The 14,287-nt window shown below is 44.5% G+C and overlaps 1 protein-coding gene and 1 pseudogene across 2 annotated transcripts in view; one reads left to right on the forward strand and one right to left on the reverse strand.

The window, feature by feature from the left end:
• Window positions 1-14,287, reverse strand: part of DPF3 (double PHD fingers 3) — a 270,031-nt gene that overhangs the window by 13,935 nt on the left and 241,809 nt on the right. The gene's annotated exons all lie outside the window — the stretch shown is intronic.
• LOC125135191 (ferritin heavy chain-like) lies at window positions 7,034-7,577 on the forward strand (annotated as a pseudogene).

Below are 14,287 nucleotides of genomic sequence, written 5' to 3' on the forward strand. Positions count from 1 at the left end.
TCACATCAGATGTTACCATTGTGGGGAAGTGGGTGAAGGGTGTATAGGACCTTTCTGCAACTTGCTATGAAGCTATAATTGTTTCAAAATAAAAAATTGAAAAGATCTTTTTAAATAGGGAAAGTAAAAAATCTAAATCCTCAAGAGGAGGGAAGGGAAAGGAAAGGAAGAAAGGGAAGGGAAGGAAAGAGAAGGGAAGAAGTGGGGGAGGGGTGCAGGGGAACTGGGTGAGGAGCAAGGGGAATGTCCAGATGTAAGAATTGTTGCCAAGAAGCTAGTTTGGAGGTGGATGCTGCTGCCAGGACAGAGACAAGGATGATCAGACTGAGGTGGAGATTTGAGAACTATTAAAGAAATCATTGATGGGACTTAACTGCTTTTTGGATGTTGGGAGTGTGTGAAAGAGAGATGATGAGAAATATCCTTAAGATTCCAACCTAAGAAACAATGTGGGTTGCAGTGAAATTTACTCAGATGAGAAAGACTATGGAAAACATAAAGGGATCAAACGGAGGAGGGGGAGGATTCACTCTGTTTTGAGCTTGTTGAATTTGGGAAGTCTCTGAGACTTTGGATGGAAATATCAAGTGGATAGTTGAATACATGGGCATAGATCTCAAAAGAGAAGTACGGACCAGACGTACAAATTTAGGAGTTTTTGCTAAATCGATGGTCATAAAAACTATGAGAATTAATGAAATCGTTTCGGAAAAGGGAAAAAGGAAAAAGCATTTAGAACTGAACTTTGAGAAATTCAGCTATTTGAAGATCAAAAGAAAGAACCAACAGAGGAAGGGGGGGAAGAATGCCAGAGAGAGGCACACTGGGCAAGTATGGGTCACAGTGGCCAAGAGAAGAGCTTCCATGAAGCAGAGGGTGGTCAGCTGCATTGCCCCCTACAGGTCCTTGAGTTTGTCACGGCTCAAGAAGGCCCCTGGGTGAGAGCGTGTTGACAGAGCAGAGCAGAAGCTGCCCTACTAATAATAACAGCCTTCAGCAGTGTCGCCTTCCCTGGGAAGGAAGGTCAGCACATTCCAGAGCATGCCATGGAGCTCCACAGCCAACTGTGCATCTGGATGCCTCGGGGGTGGGGGGGGGTGGGGTGTGTGTGTGCATGTTTCGTGCAGCAGACAACACTCCATAAATATTTGCTGAGAGCCAACTCTGCTTAAGACCTCGCCAACCCCTGTGCTGAGCTCTGAAGACATTTTCTGGGCTAGCTTTGGAACAGTAGCAAGTGGGCTTGAGAAACTCCTGTTGGAAGCTCTCCAAAAATCCCATGGGCTTCCTCTGCATTCCTGTCCTGAGAAAGTCACCAGCCTCCCCCAAAGACTTCAAAGCCAAAGGAAGGGATCGAAGTTCCCCCAGCCTCCACCCCAGGTAAAATGCAGAATGAGCCTCAGCTCTGGCTGCAGAGCTCAGACATCACTTGGGTGCAAGAGGAAAGGAGGGGATGCAACTTCTCCACCAGGGAGCGTGAGACATGAAGAGTTAAGTCACCCAAGCTGCCAGTAGCAGGTGCAAAAACTGTGCTCAGCACAAAGTCCTCCTTTCCATGCCACCGGAACCGGTTGCCTGTCTGCTGCCTGTCTCCATAAACTGACAAAGTCATTTCCCAGATCACACCATAAGGATAAAGCTTCTTACCTACCACGGAAACGACTGAAATGATGCCTGTTGGACAAAAGGGAAAATTTCTCAGGAAAGTGTGAGAAGCCTATTTCTAAGTGTTACTGTTAGAAGTCCTTATTTTTGCCCTAGAGTAGTTTCTAAAATCCTTTGAAGCAAGTGGATAATAGTCTTTACAATTCAAGGGTGGTACAAAATAAAGAGGCACGTTGGCAGTAAAGCAACTTATTAATGGTCACCCACTGCTTAAAGATTCCTGTTTTAATATACGCACTACTATATATAAAATATATGGGTAACAAGGACCTACTGTACAGCACAGGATAATCTACTCAATACTGTGTAATAACCTATTGGGAAAAAGAATCTGAAAAAGAATGGATATAGGTATATGTATAACTCATTAACTTTGCCATACACCTGAAACTAACACAACTTTCTAAGTCAACGTAGTCTAATGAAATTTATTTTTTTAAAAATAAAAAAGATACCTGTCTTAATCTCTTTCGTAAAGTTAAGCAGGAGTTCCCATTGTGGCTCAGTGGTAACCAACCCGACTAGTATCAATGAGGCCCTGGGTTCGATCCCTGGCTTCACTCAGTGGGTTAAGGATCTGGCATTGTCGTGAGCTGTGGTGTAGGTGCAGGTACAGCTCAGATCTGGCATTGCTGTGGCATAGGCGGGCAGCTGTAGCTCCGGTTCGACCCCTAGCCTGGGAACCTCCATATGCCACGGGTGCAGTGCTAAAAAGACAAATAAATAAATACATAAATAAATAAATCAAAGTTAACCAGCATTCTCTAACATGCTTGCTTGGAAGTCTAGGTTTTCCGTATTTCCAGTTTTCTAAAAGCAAGGAATACCTGCATTATTACTTAAATAGCCCAACGGAGTAAAAAGGAAACAACGCTTCCCAGGTCCCCCTGGGTGAGATGACTCAACAGGACATTTATAAGAGTCCACTTACCAAAATGGATCTAGAAAGAGGCATGGTGTGCATGATTCATCCCAGCTGGATCATTAAACACCAAGTCCTCCCTGGGTGTTCCTCCAAATCTGGTCTATCAGGAGGGTTCAATACATCAATAAACCCTCTGCTCTCCTGTTTAGTTGGTCCAGTGGTGAACTTGGTGTGAAGAGACCTTCTGAATCCAGCCCTAACCCCTTACAAAACGGACCCCAATCCTCCCTAAAAGTTGAAACAGGACGTGTAACTCACAGCCACCAGAGGCAGAGACCTAACTTCTGGACAGGGCTTTTGGACAACAGAAATGAGGCTTCAGGGAGACGAGTGGGGTGTGAGAAGTTTCTAGAAAGATGGTTTATGAGGCTAGAATGTATGAAATGACAGTCTACAGAACTCAGGGGAAAAGAGAAGGCAAGCGTCTGAAAGCAGGGACTGCCCCCTTGCCACCAGAAGGACGCATCTCCTGTCTTTTCAGAACCCACATGCATGGACACTGAGAATGTTCCAGGGACGGTACAAGCGTTGGTATTTGAGTGAGAAGGCACACAGACAAACATCCAGACAAAACCAGTGGTCGTTTTCTACTCATAGCTGCCCCCTTGCACATGTGCTCATATACAACTGCCCACACCCATGGATATTTCCAAACTTTTAGGGACAGAAATAGCTAAATAGACCTTTTGGTTGAGTTCACGTTACACTGTAACTTAGAAGCCAACAGAAGACATTAACTGGTCAGTGTCACTCTATGGATATTCAGCACAGCGAGAGAAACACAGTTCGTTTTCAACAAACCCTCAGCAAAAAGAAATCTACAAACTGCTATGACATGTGTCTCTTACATTATGATTCTTAATAAAAGAGTTTTTTATTTCATTATTGCCAATATTTAATTTGGACTAGGCTAAGCTGCATCACTGATTAAATTAGAGCTCCAGGGGAAAAAAAAATTATCTCACTAGGTATGTGCTGAAAACATAAATAAAACAAATACAAATAACTATGGAACCAGCAAGGTCTATTATTTATTCATTGTGAAATTATAAATACCCAATTATATTTTATTACCTTATTTATCAATGTTGATCTCTTAAAAACTAATTTCTTGGGAAAAGAGAACCAAAATATCCATGGTTCTCAGGCAAGCAAGTGCAAAATTCAAATTGTGCTCCTTGGTCTGATGCCTAGCTTATAGAAATCATATTATATAAAATATGTAGGATCAATTCCAATCTGAAATAGCACCCAAAACAAGTCTCCATAGGCATTTGTTACAAAATAATTTGGCTCAAATGTCTAGCAGTTCTCTATATTCATACACACATACAATTTCTAATATTTACATACTGCAAAAATATATAAGAAGCTCTAGCTAAAGAATTTATGCACAGCGCAGTCAAATCTGAATCATCCATGCTAAAGAGTAATTTTAGGAGGAAAAAAAATATTCCTAGCTTACTTTGGGAAGCCATCTCACTCCATCAATCCATTCATTCTCATTTCTTCCCTCTCCCTCGCTCCTCTGTCTCCCTCTGTCTCAGTCTCTCCCTCCCTCCTTTCCTTCCTCTCTTTCTCTCTTTTTTTCCTCTTTTCCTGTGTCTAACCCCCTCCACTTTGAGACCCAGTTTGTTGAGTGGAGAGAATGAGGCTCTGAGATATTACACTTAATCTGTAAAAAGGGAGAACCAATTCTAAATAGTCAAGAGTTCAACTTCTGTGCACATACATCATGCCAAGCATGTTACCCAGGCACAGCTTTCTCACACAGATGACTTCTCCGACCCTGCTTTGTAAACCTTCTGCAATGGTCTGCAGGCTCACCTCTCATCTGCCCCAGACGTTACCTCTAACACTAAGACATCTACAAAATCCATGACCACGATGCACTCCAAGGGCACTTGCATGGCTCCTTTTTTCCTCATTTTTAAGGTACTTCGAAGAGGGCAAAGAAGAGAAAGAGAGTAGAAAGGATAAAAACCAAACAGACCAAAAAGACCAAAATGCGTTAAAGATAAATGATGGTGTGAGCTTTGGCTGATTTTTGCTTGGCTAAAACACGTTACCATCAATGAGTTCAACCCATCTTAGAGGTCTGCTTATCCTCCCTTAAAGCCGTCAAACTGTAGGCCACCCAGGTACCACACAGGAGCAAGCCACAGGGATTGTTGCTTCAATTATCATCAATAACCACAATGAGCACATTTATGCAAGAACTCAGGAGCACTTTTAATAAGTTCAACAGTGAAGGATTCATGATGCCATTTTGAAATGGCCCTAGAAGTTCCCCAAGTTTTCATGGTCAAGTGTAGTCTGAGTAGAGTCTCATCTATAAACCTGAGGGCATTGTGGTTGGTCCTCAAAGTGAAGTAAGGGGATGGGACAGCCTTGATCTGGTTTGATGTAACATAGCTGAATGGCCCAGGTTGGGGCCAAGGCACAGCACCAGAAAGATGTCAAGAGCCACAGTAATGATTCCAGTGCCCTAATGAGTTACAGCAGCTGAGGACCAAGGATCATTTACTAATTTCCTCAACCGTACTTATTGAATAAATAAGTGTGGCTGGCACTCTTCTAGGCACTGGTGATACAGCAGTGAGAAAAACCAAAACCTACTCTCGTGGAGCGAGCATCACAATTGGAGATACATTATAGCATCTGAGTCCCTTGAACAAGTCACCTGACCTCTCTGGGCATTAGTTTGACAATATATTAAACAAAAGGATAGGACTCTGTTATCCATGAAGCTGTGGCTCTGTCTACACCACCCATAAAGACTATTTTTAGAGACACTCTTGATCCCAAATTGCCCATCTGACTGATGGAATAAACAAGCCTTCTAAAGCTTTCCAGCTGAAACTCAAAGTGAAAGAAACTAAGAAGCAAATTTAAATAATCAGTTAGTTCTGCTAGAATTCCTGGCAACTCTTTAACTGAACTACACCACTCCTTGTCCAATACCATGACAGAAATCACAAGAAATCTATAAACCAAAAGCACTTTTCATCAACCACACTATCCACCCCCATGCAGTAAGTTGGGCCTAAAAAAATGGGTTGTCAATGAATCTGCAAGCAGCAGAGAACTTGGGTAAGGCTTCACCCATGAGCAATATTAGATCTGGGTTGAGCTGCTTGTGTGACAGTAGGCAGACATTGCCAAGCAGGGAATGGAAGAAGAAGATCGTCAACATGAGCAACTCAGGTTGACCCTTCTGAATTCTTAGCTGGAATTGTAGATTGTAGGCAACCATCTACCAGTGATGCTTGTCCCACAGCAGTGTATGGAGACCAGTCTGAGTCATTGTCCAGAGCTCAAACTTGTATTTGACGTGACTCCCTGACATTGGCTGTGCATTTCAGATCTTTTGGATATCATGAGCAGATGTCCATGGGCACTGGCTAAAGGCTCTGGGTTTTCTTTACAAAAGTGAGCCTGAAGAAGAAATTGTTGCTCAGATCAGAGACCTTGTCCTGGAGGATTTTATGGTATAATTGATGGGTACCTGGTAGAAAAAGAGCAGTGATTTGTGAACCTTGATTATCTGTGATCCTCTAACTGCTGATCTTCCATGAATTGGAGGATGGAGTCACAGGTGGTCTAAGTTCTCAAATTGTCTGAGGAGCTTTCAGATGGCAGTCCATTCTTTCAAAAATATTTCAGAGTTGTACCAAGTTAGAAAGAAAAAGACGTTTGCTTGCTTTTCTGTCCTTTTCCACGAGACTGGGAAGCAATCATAAAAGCGCCTACAAATAGGGGACTGATAGTGTGTCCTCTTTGTCTTAGACGCTTTGTCTTTATCTTTTTAACCATTTTTAGTCTAATCTTGAGGGTTCCTCTGACTTTGCAATTCACTTTATTGTGATCAGGCTCTTATAGAAAAGTAATTCTACTGAATTTGACCAAATTCGCTGAGCACCTACACCTGCCAGGAACCATACTAGGTGCTGAAATTTCAAAGATGAATGAGGCATGGATCCTGCCTTGAGGAGCTCAGCTTTGGGAGATGTGATAGGCAGCCTCCGAGGTGACCGCCGACAATCCCCCTCTCCTGGTATTCATAAGCTTGTGTAATTCTTTCCCTTCAGGGTGGGCTGGACTTACTGACTCACCTCTAGCATGTAGACTATGACAGAAGTGATGGGATGTCACTCCTAATATCAAGTTATAAACAACAGTGGCTTTCATCTTTGACACTGTCTTATGCTTTCTCACTGACTTGCTCTAAGGGAACTCAGCTGCTGTGTTGTGAGATGTCCTTGGAGAAGTCTTGGTCCCACAGCCTAGGAGGAAATGAATTCTGCCAAAAACCATGAAAGTGAACTTGGAATTGGATCCTCTCCTAGTCAAGCCTTCAGATGAGACAACAACCCTGAATGATGACCTGACTGCAACTTCATAAGAGATCACCACTGCCACTTCTGCCTCTCAGCCGCCCACATGACAACCGTATTCCCCTTGCAGATGCACTGGAACTACCACCAGGCCTCAGAGGCCACCATCAACCACCAGATCAACCTTGAGCTTTATGCCTCCTACATCTACTTGTCCGTGTCATACTATTTTGACCACAAATAATGTGGGTTTTCCAAATATTTTCTTCACCAATCTTGTAAGAGAGGGACTATGCTGAGAAAATGATGAAGCTGCAGAATCAAGGTGGCTGAATTTTCCTTCAAACTATCAAGAAACCAAGCTGTGATGACTGGGAGAATGGGCTGAAAGCAATGGAATGTGTACTGCACATGGATAAAAGTGTGGATCAGTCACTACTGGAACTGCACAAACTGACCACCTACAAAAAAAAGTGACCCGCATATGTATGACTTCATTTGAGGCTCATTACTTGAATGAGGAGGAAAATCCATCAAAGAATTGAGTAACCACATAACAAATTTGTGCAAGATGGGGGCCCCCAAATCTGGCATGGAAGAGTATCTCTTTGATAAGCACATCATCGGGAAACAGTGATAATGAGAGCTAAGCCTTAAGCTGGCTTCCCACAGCCACTGGGTGATTTATCTGGTCACCAAAGCAGTGCATATTTGTTTAGGCTAACTTTACCTTTTCTATAAGTCATACCAAAACATCTACTTGTTCTTTCCTTAGTACCATTCCTTCAAATAAAGTAACTTGGTGCCCCCCCAAAAAAACAACCAAAAAAGCAAAGGCACTCAGCTAAACCACACCTAGATTCCTGATCCATACAAACTATGAGATAATAAATATTTATGTTTTAAGCTGTTACATTTTGGAGTAATCTATTATGTAGCAAGAGATAACTATTACAGGTTATGTATATATTTAAATGACTATAATACAACTTAATGAGTGCTATAACATGGAAATTAATAAAGTGCTTACAAATGGAGAAGCCACAAATAATGAGGAGCTTGGGGAAAGCCACTGAGAGGAGGTAGCATTTGAGGTGGGCCTTGAAGGATGAATAGGAGTTTTCCAAGTAAAAAAAAAAAGAGTAAAAAGAATTATGGGAGAGGAAATTACAAGAAATGTAAGGTACATGGTTCATTCAGGCAAAGCAGAGTAGCCCAAGAAGACCAGGGGAAAGGGGGAGCAGCAAAAGACAATGCTAGACTGTGAAGGGCCCCTTATACATGTATACTGATTTCAATTTGACTCTGTAAGCAGTGAGGAATCCTTGGAGTTTTTTAAGCAGGGACCTTATTTGCTTGTACCCATGCCTTAGAGAGATGACAGTGGTAGGACAGAGGTTAGATACAGTGAAGACAGCTAGGGCAAGATGACCAGTTACAATATCCATTTATTTTTTTTTTAAGTTTTTTTCTGAGCACTTAAAATGTTCCAGGCACTGTGGGAGGTGCCAAACAATGAAAAATCCAGACAAAAGCTGCTACTCTTATGCAGTTTATGTTCTGGTGGGGGTACTAGTCTAGCACCAGCCTAGTAACCATGGTGATAAATGTAGGGAACATTTGAGAGGTAGAATTAGTCAATAGGACATGATTCCTGCCTGGACATGGGTATGAGGGAAGTCAAAAAATGACACCAAAATTCTTAGTTTGGGCCACAGCCTAGTTAGGTGAGATGGAGACAACAGGTTTGCAGAGAGTAGCAGTAGATTCCAGGTTGGCACATTTCATTTGTTGTGATGGGACAGTCAGTAGAGATTCTAGGGGTCAGGTGAGAAAATATGGGTCTATACTGAGGAGAGAGAACAAACGTAGAAACATATTGGAAACAAAATTTAGAAATCATCAGGTGAGGGTGGCAGATGAAGCCATGATACTTGGTGAGATATTCAGGGAGAGAACACAGAGTGAAAAATAAAAAGGACCTCATTGGGAGGAGGGGGGAAGGTAACCACTGGAACAGAAGACATGGAAGGGCATCGAGAAGAGAACGCAGTGAGGAAGACAGAGGTGACATGGTCACAGGAGGAGGAGAACCTGGAGAGAGCCCTTCATGGCGTCCGAGAAGGAGGAGGAAGGGTTGGTCCCCACCATCAAGGCAGAGATGAAGTAAGATAAGAACTGAAGAGAATGTATTACTCTGAGAGCCATTGCTGATTAGAACTGGATAAAGTGATCCCCAGGAGTGGTGGACCCTCGTGCCTCTCTGGACGACTGGGTGGTTTCAAAGTTGTGGAGGGAAGAATTCAACAGTAGGCCAGGACCAGCTCACAACATGCTTCTCCTTCCACGGGCTTTGCCTGTCAGGCTCAAATTTGGAACTACCATACAAAAATAGTCTTAGGAATACTGCCTTTATCTGATTCCATTCATTGATAACAGGGGTCACTTTTTTTCTTGTATCTTTTTAGGGCCACACCTGCGGCATGTGGAAGTTTCCAGGCTAGGGGTCGAATCAGAGCTGAAGCTGCTGGCCTACACCACAGTCGATCCTTAACCCACTGGGCCAGGTCAGGGATCAAACCTGCATCCTCACGGACACTATGTTGGGTTCTTAACCCACTGAACCACAATGGGAACTCCGGGGTCACTTTTCGATGTAGGCCCCAGGGCCAAAGCTAGGTCCTAGCAGCATCACTTTCCATCCTTTCCCTAGGAGATGTATCACATCTCTGAAAGCCAGTTCTTTCTTTCTGACCTTGGATTGAAGCTCTTTGGTCCCAGATGTCAGAGCCCTGCCTGCAAGGCTGGGGCAAGTCCTGGTGGAGGCTTCTCCCACACAGCTCCAGAGTCTAGTCAAGTGGCCCTGCATATTCTCCAAGAACAGCCAAATCCAGGAGGGACAGTGGTGCCGCAGGCAGGACAGCAGCATTGCAAGTCAGATGGAAGAGTATAGAGGATGGAAATGATTGCCAGGCAGTAGTGTTGGTTGCTGTGATGCTCTTTAAAAATGCCATTGAATTCTTTGAGCCTCTTCTTTTCAAGAGGTGGAGAGGCTATTCCCCAAACATCGAATGATTTGTTTTAACAGACACAGTAAAAAGGAAGTGACAATATGAAGCTTTGGAAACTAAATTATAAAAAGACTCAGGTTTCCATTTTGGTTTCTTTCTCTCTCTCTCTCTCTCTGTTCCCCTCCCTCTATCGCTCCCTCTTCCTGCTCACTCTGAAAAAAAGTCGGCTGCTATGTCATAAGCAGCACTATGGAAAGGCCCACACAGCAAGGAACTGAGGGTGGCCTCTGGCCATCAACCAGTAAGGAACTGAGATCCAGATGAGCTGAGGCCAATCAACACATTGTGAATGAGCTTGGCAGCAACTCCCTCAGCTCCGGTCAAGCCTTGAGATGACCACAGCCCCATACAACATCTTGGCCACCACCTCATGAGAAAACACGCACCAAAACCACCCAGCTGAGCCATTCTCAGAATCCTGGTCCTCAGAAACTATGCCATAATATCAATGTTTGTTGTTCTAGGCTGCTGTCTTTGGGGGTAATTTATTATGCAGCCACAGATGATCAAAAGAGTGGCAAAGAAGAAACAGTAAGGGGTCTTGTGGAAAGGTTCTAGAAAGGCCAGGCACTTGATAGGACTCCTGCTGAGGCAGAGTCCCAGCCACAGCAAGGCCCAGCACCAGGGTGAGGGGTGAAGGGTGGAGGTGGGGGCTGGGATTTTATCTCATTTCCTCTCCTCCAAGTAGGGCTGCTACTTTTTAAATGAATCTTCTTTAAAAGAACTAATAGTGGGAACTAAGGTAATTTACACAACAGTGTGGGGATGACTAAAAAAAAAGAGTGAATAGGTGTGAAACCTCACCCTGGGGCAAGACTACATCTGCAGCTTCCTGGGCCTAACCTGTCTGCACAGTGTGGACGAGAGGGGAACTCTCCACTGCAGAGGCTGCTTTCTTTGGGCTCCAGTCTTGACCTCTATCCTCACCCTCACCCTGCTCCACCCTCCTTCCATCTTCCCGGGCCTCTCTCTCACCTCCAACAACCTCTCTATGTAGGTTCTCTGGAACAATTCTCCCATATAAGAAAGTCAGGGACTTCCTGGAAATTCCACAAAGTGATATGAACAGAGAAGCAACATACAGCCAGTATTTTTGGCCTAAAGAAAGCAATGCTTGGAGATTTAATGATAATTCTCCTAACATTTTCAAGTGAACATCTTTCTATTCACTGGTTTCCTTTGATTCCCCATGATAATCCTGTGAGGCAGGCAGGACAGATAGAAATACTGCTGATTTACAGGTGAGGAAACAGAGGCTCAGAATGGCGCAGGCAGAGAGCAAGTCGTGGAGCCAGGGCTAGTAGCCTTGTCTTCACCCTTGAGCCCTTTGGACTCAACTTCCCATGTGGTCTCTCACCACATCATGATCCAAGACGGCCAACCCAAATGCAGTGGCCTAACTTGAGTTCAGCTCCCTATTTTAAGCTGTTAAATATAAGAACATTTCCCCCTTTTGTTCACAAGGAGTTGGCTAGGGCCTAGTAATGTAGGTCACTGCGTTTCTCTGTGCCTCAGTTTCCTCAGTTCATACCACACAAAGCTGACTGGCTCTCCCCTCAGGCCTTTTGGGGCCTCAATGTTCCACGCCCCGAGCGAATTCCCTCAGGAAGCCAGGCTTGCTCACACAAGGCAGGGCATCATGTCCTCACCATCTGGCAGTGACTAATCCTGGAAAACCCTGGGGAAGAGTGGCCCAGGAGTGAGCCAGTCCAGCCCACACAAAGGGGCCCTGGAGGCTGCCAGAAGTAGGTCGGCAGCCTGTGGTGGCATTATTGGGCTTTGGCTCCTGAGAATCTCGACAGAGGTCCTCTGACCTCATTGGCCACAGCCCCTCTCCCAGAGGCTGGAGTGTGTGTGTTGGGGGGGGGGAGTGTCCTTTCCCTCTCCCCACCTCATCCTCCTACTCAGACTTCTGGGCCATTATCCCACGTGGAGCTACCCTGAATGGACAGCCCGTCACCACTCCCCCAGGAGAGCCTCTGTGAGGAGCACAAAAAGACATCTGGCATCCAAAGCCAATTTTCACATCAGCCCCGGAGATCTCAGTTATATTGTCAGTCGAGAAAGGATAGAAATGTTCTTCACTTTATTTAGGAGAACAAAAGGCAGCAAGAAAGGACCCCATTTTTGCCTTCACCAGACTGCACCACAGTCAAGATGCCCACAACCCTATCCCCCTGGCTTCCCCCCAGAAGCCTCAACAAGGGTTCGCCACTCCTTTTAATTATTTTCCCCCTTCACCCTTCAATTCCCCCATGTCGCTAATCCACTTTCCAAGTTGTGATGGCAGGAGAATGAAAAATGAGAATGGCGGTGGTGACAACCAGCTTCCCCTGAAGCTGCTCATCCAGGCTCCTTGGACCCATGATATCCTTCAACAGTCTCAACAAGAACAAAACAAAAATCTTGCTGCACCAACCCTACTTAAAGGAGAAACATCTTTGGGCTCCAGGGAAGTACAGCTAAACCCAGCACCATCTGTCTGGCCTTGTATTAGTTCAGCATTTGCTTCCAACCCCCAACACAAAGGCACCACGAGCTCCACACTTGCCCTGCATCTTTGGGCATTCAGTCCCACTCATAGACCATTTTCCAGCAGCCAAATTCTCATCTAAGATTAATCTGACTTTTCCTTACAATCAAACAAATATTTATCCAACAAATTCATGAATGAGAATTGATCTCGCTGTTTGTTTAGAAAACTAGAGGAGACGATTTTATTTTTTTTTTCCCCTCTGGATAAATTAGGGAGCTGAGATAGAACAAGAGAAAGCAAATCAATGGCTATTTCCAGTTACCAGCATCTGTCTTCAGATTTAATAGAAATGATGCCCTAAGACACGCAGTATATTCAGTACAAAAACACCCATCGATACTGGGGTAATGCAAAAGGAGAGCCTTTCCTGGTACATCGTAAGTGTGGACAAAAGCCTCATAACTGTTTGGAGATTCCCAAAACTCTTCTGGGTAAGTGATGATCAAGACAATTCCATAACCAGGGAAATTAAGGCCCTGAGCATTTCTGAAATGGCTCTGGTTCACCCGGGGAATAGATGTGAGAGACTTAGAATATTCACCACCAGAAATCTGACGTCCCTTCAGAGTAAGCTCAATACCTGTGCCACTATTCCATCCCGTGACACGGTGGACATCAACACCCAGTGCAACTTTCTCTGCACTCCTGGTGGCTGAGACCTTGGGATCCTTCTCAACGCAGCACTCCAATCAACCATGACCAGTCTATGGTTTGCACACAGGGAGAAAGAGAGTTGCCACCTCTGAGCCAGAAGCTGTTAAGCTTAGTAGGTTAAAAGTCTCATGTGAGAATTAAGTATTCAAACTGCAAGCAGGTCACCAAAGAGATACTTAACTGCTGTTTCCCTTTCTGTGAATCAGAGATCCTCTCAAAACAACTAGGACCACAAACCAGAGGGGGGCCTTGTTTAGTGGTTGGACTAACAGACAGTATTCCTATGGTCATGTATTTCTGTGTTCACAGAAAATCATCTGGAAGACCCTTTCTAAAAAGAGGTGTTTAGGGAGTTCCCATCATGGCTCAGCAGAAACAAATCTGACAAGCATCCATGGGGACGCGGGTTCGATTCCTGACCTCGCTCAGTGGGTTAAGTATCTGGCATTGCCATGAGCTGTGGTGTAGGTTGCAAGCACGGCTCGGATCTTCCATTGCTGTGGCTGTGGTGTAGGCCAGTGGCTACAGCTCCTATTTGACCCCTCACCTGGGAACCTCCATATGCTGCAGATGCAGCCCTAAATACACCAATAAATAAATAAATAAATAAATAAATAAATAAATAGAAGTGTTTTTAATAGTGATAAATGTTTTTCTCTACTTCATCAATTATGAGGTACTAACCCACCCCTCCTCAAGTAATTCCTATGTCTTTCTCACCCAGGCAGGGAGTAAGCTCCTTAGCATGACAAGCCTCTTTGCTGCCCAGTCACAACTGCCTTTTTTAGATTCATCTTCTTTCATGACCACTGACCCAACCACTTCTACACCCTATTTGACAGTCTCATGGGAAAGTACCTGCCATAATCCTCCCCTCCCCGCCCCACCCCCCAACCCCCTGCTCTTTCTGCACTTCACACCTTTGCACACCAAGGTCTCTTGGTCCTGTGTCTCAACTCCCCTTCACAGCCCAGCTGTCAAGCACACAGTCTACACTCTGGCTAGGTGAAGGGTGGTCCACCAACCAGCAGCATGAGTATCATTGGGGGGGCTTGTTAGAAACACCCCCAGACCTATGGACCTAAATCTGCATTTGAAC

The sequence above is a fragment of the Phacochoerus africanus genome, chromosome 9 (genome assembly GCF_016906955.1).
Source record: "Phacochoerus africanus isolate WHEZ1 chromosome 9, ROS_Pafr_v1, whole genome shotgun sequence".
Classification (NCBI taxonomy): Eukaryota; Metazoa; Chordata; class Mammalia; order Artiodactyla; family Suidae; genus Phacochoerus; species Phacochoerus africanus.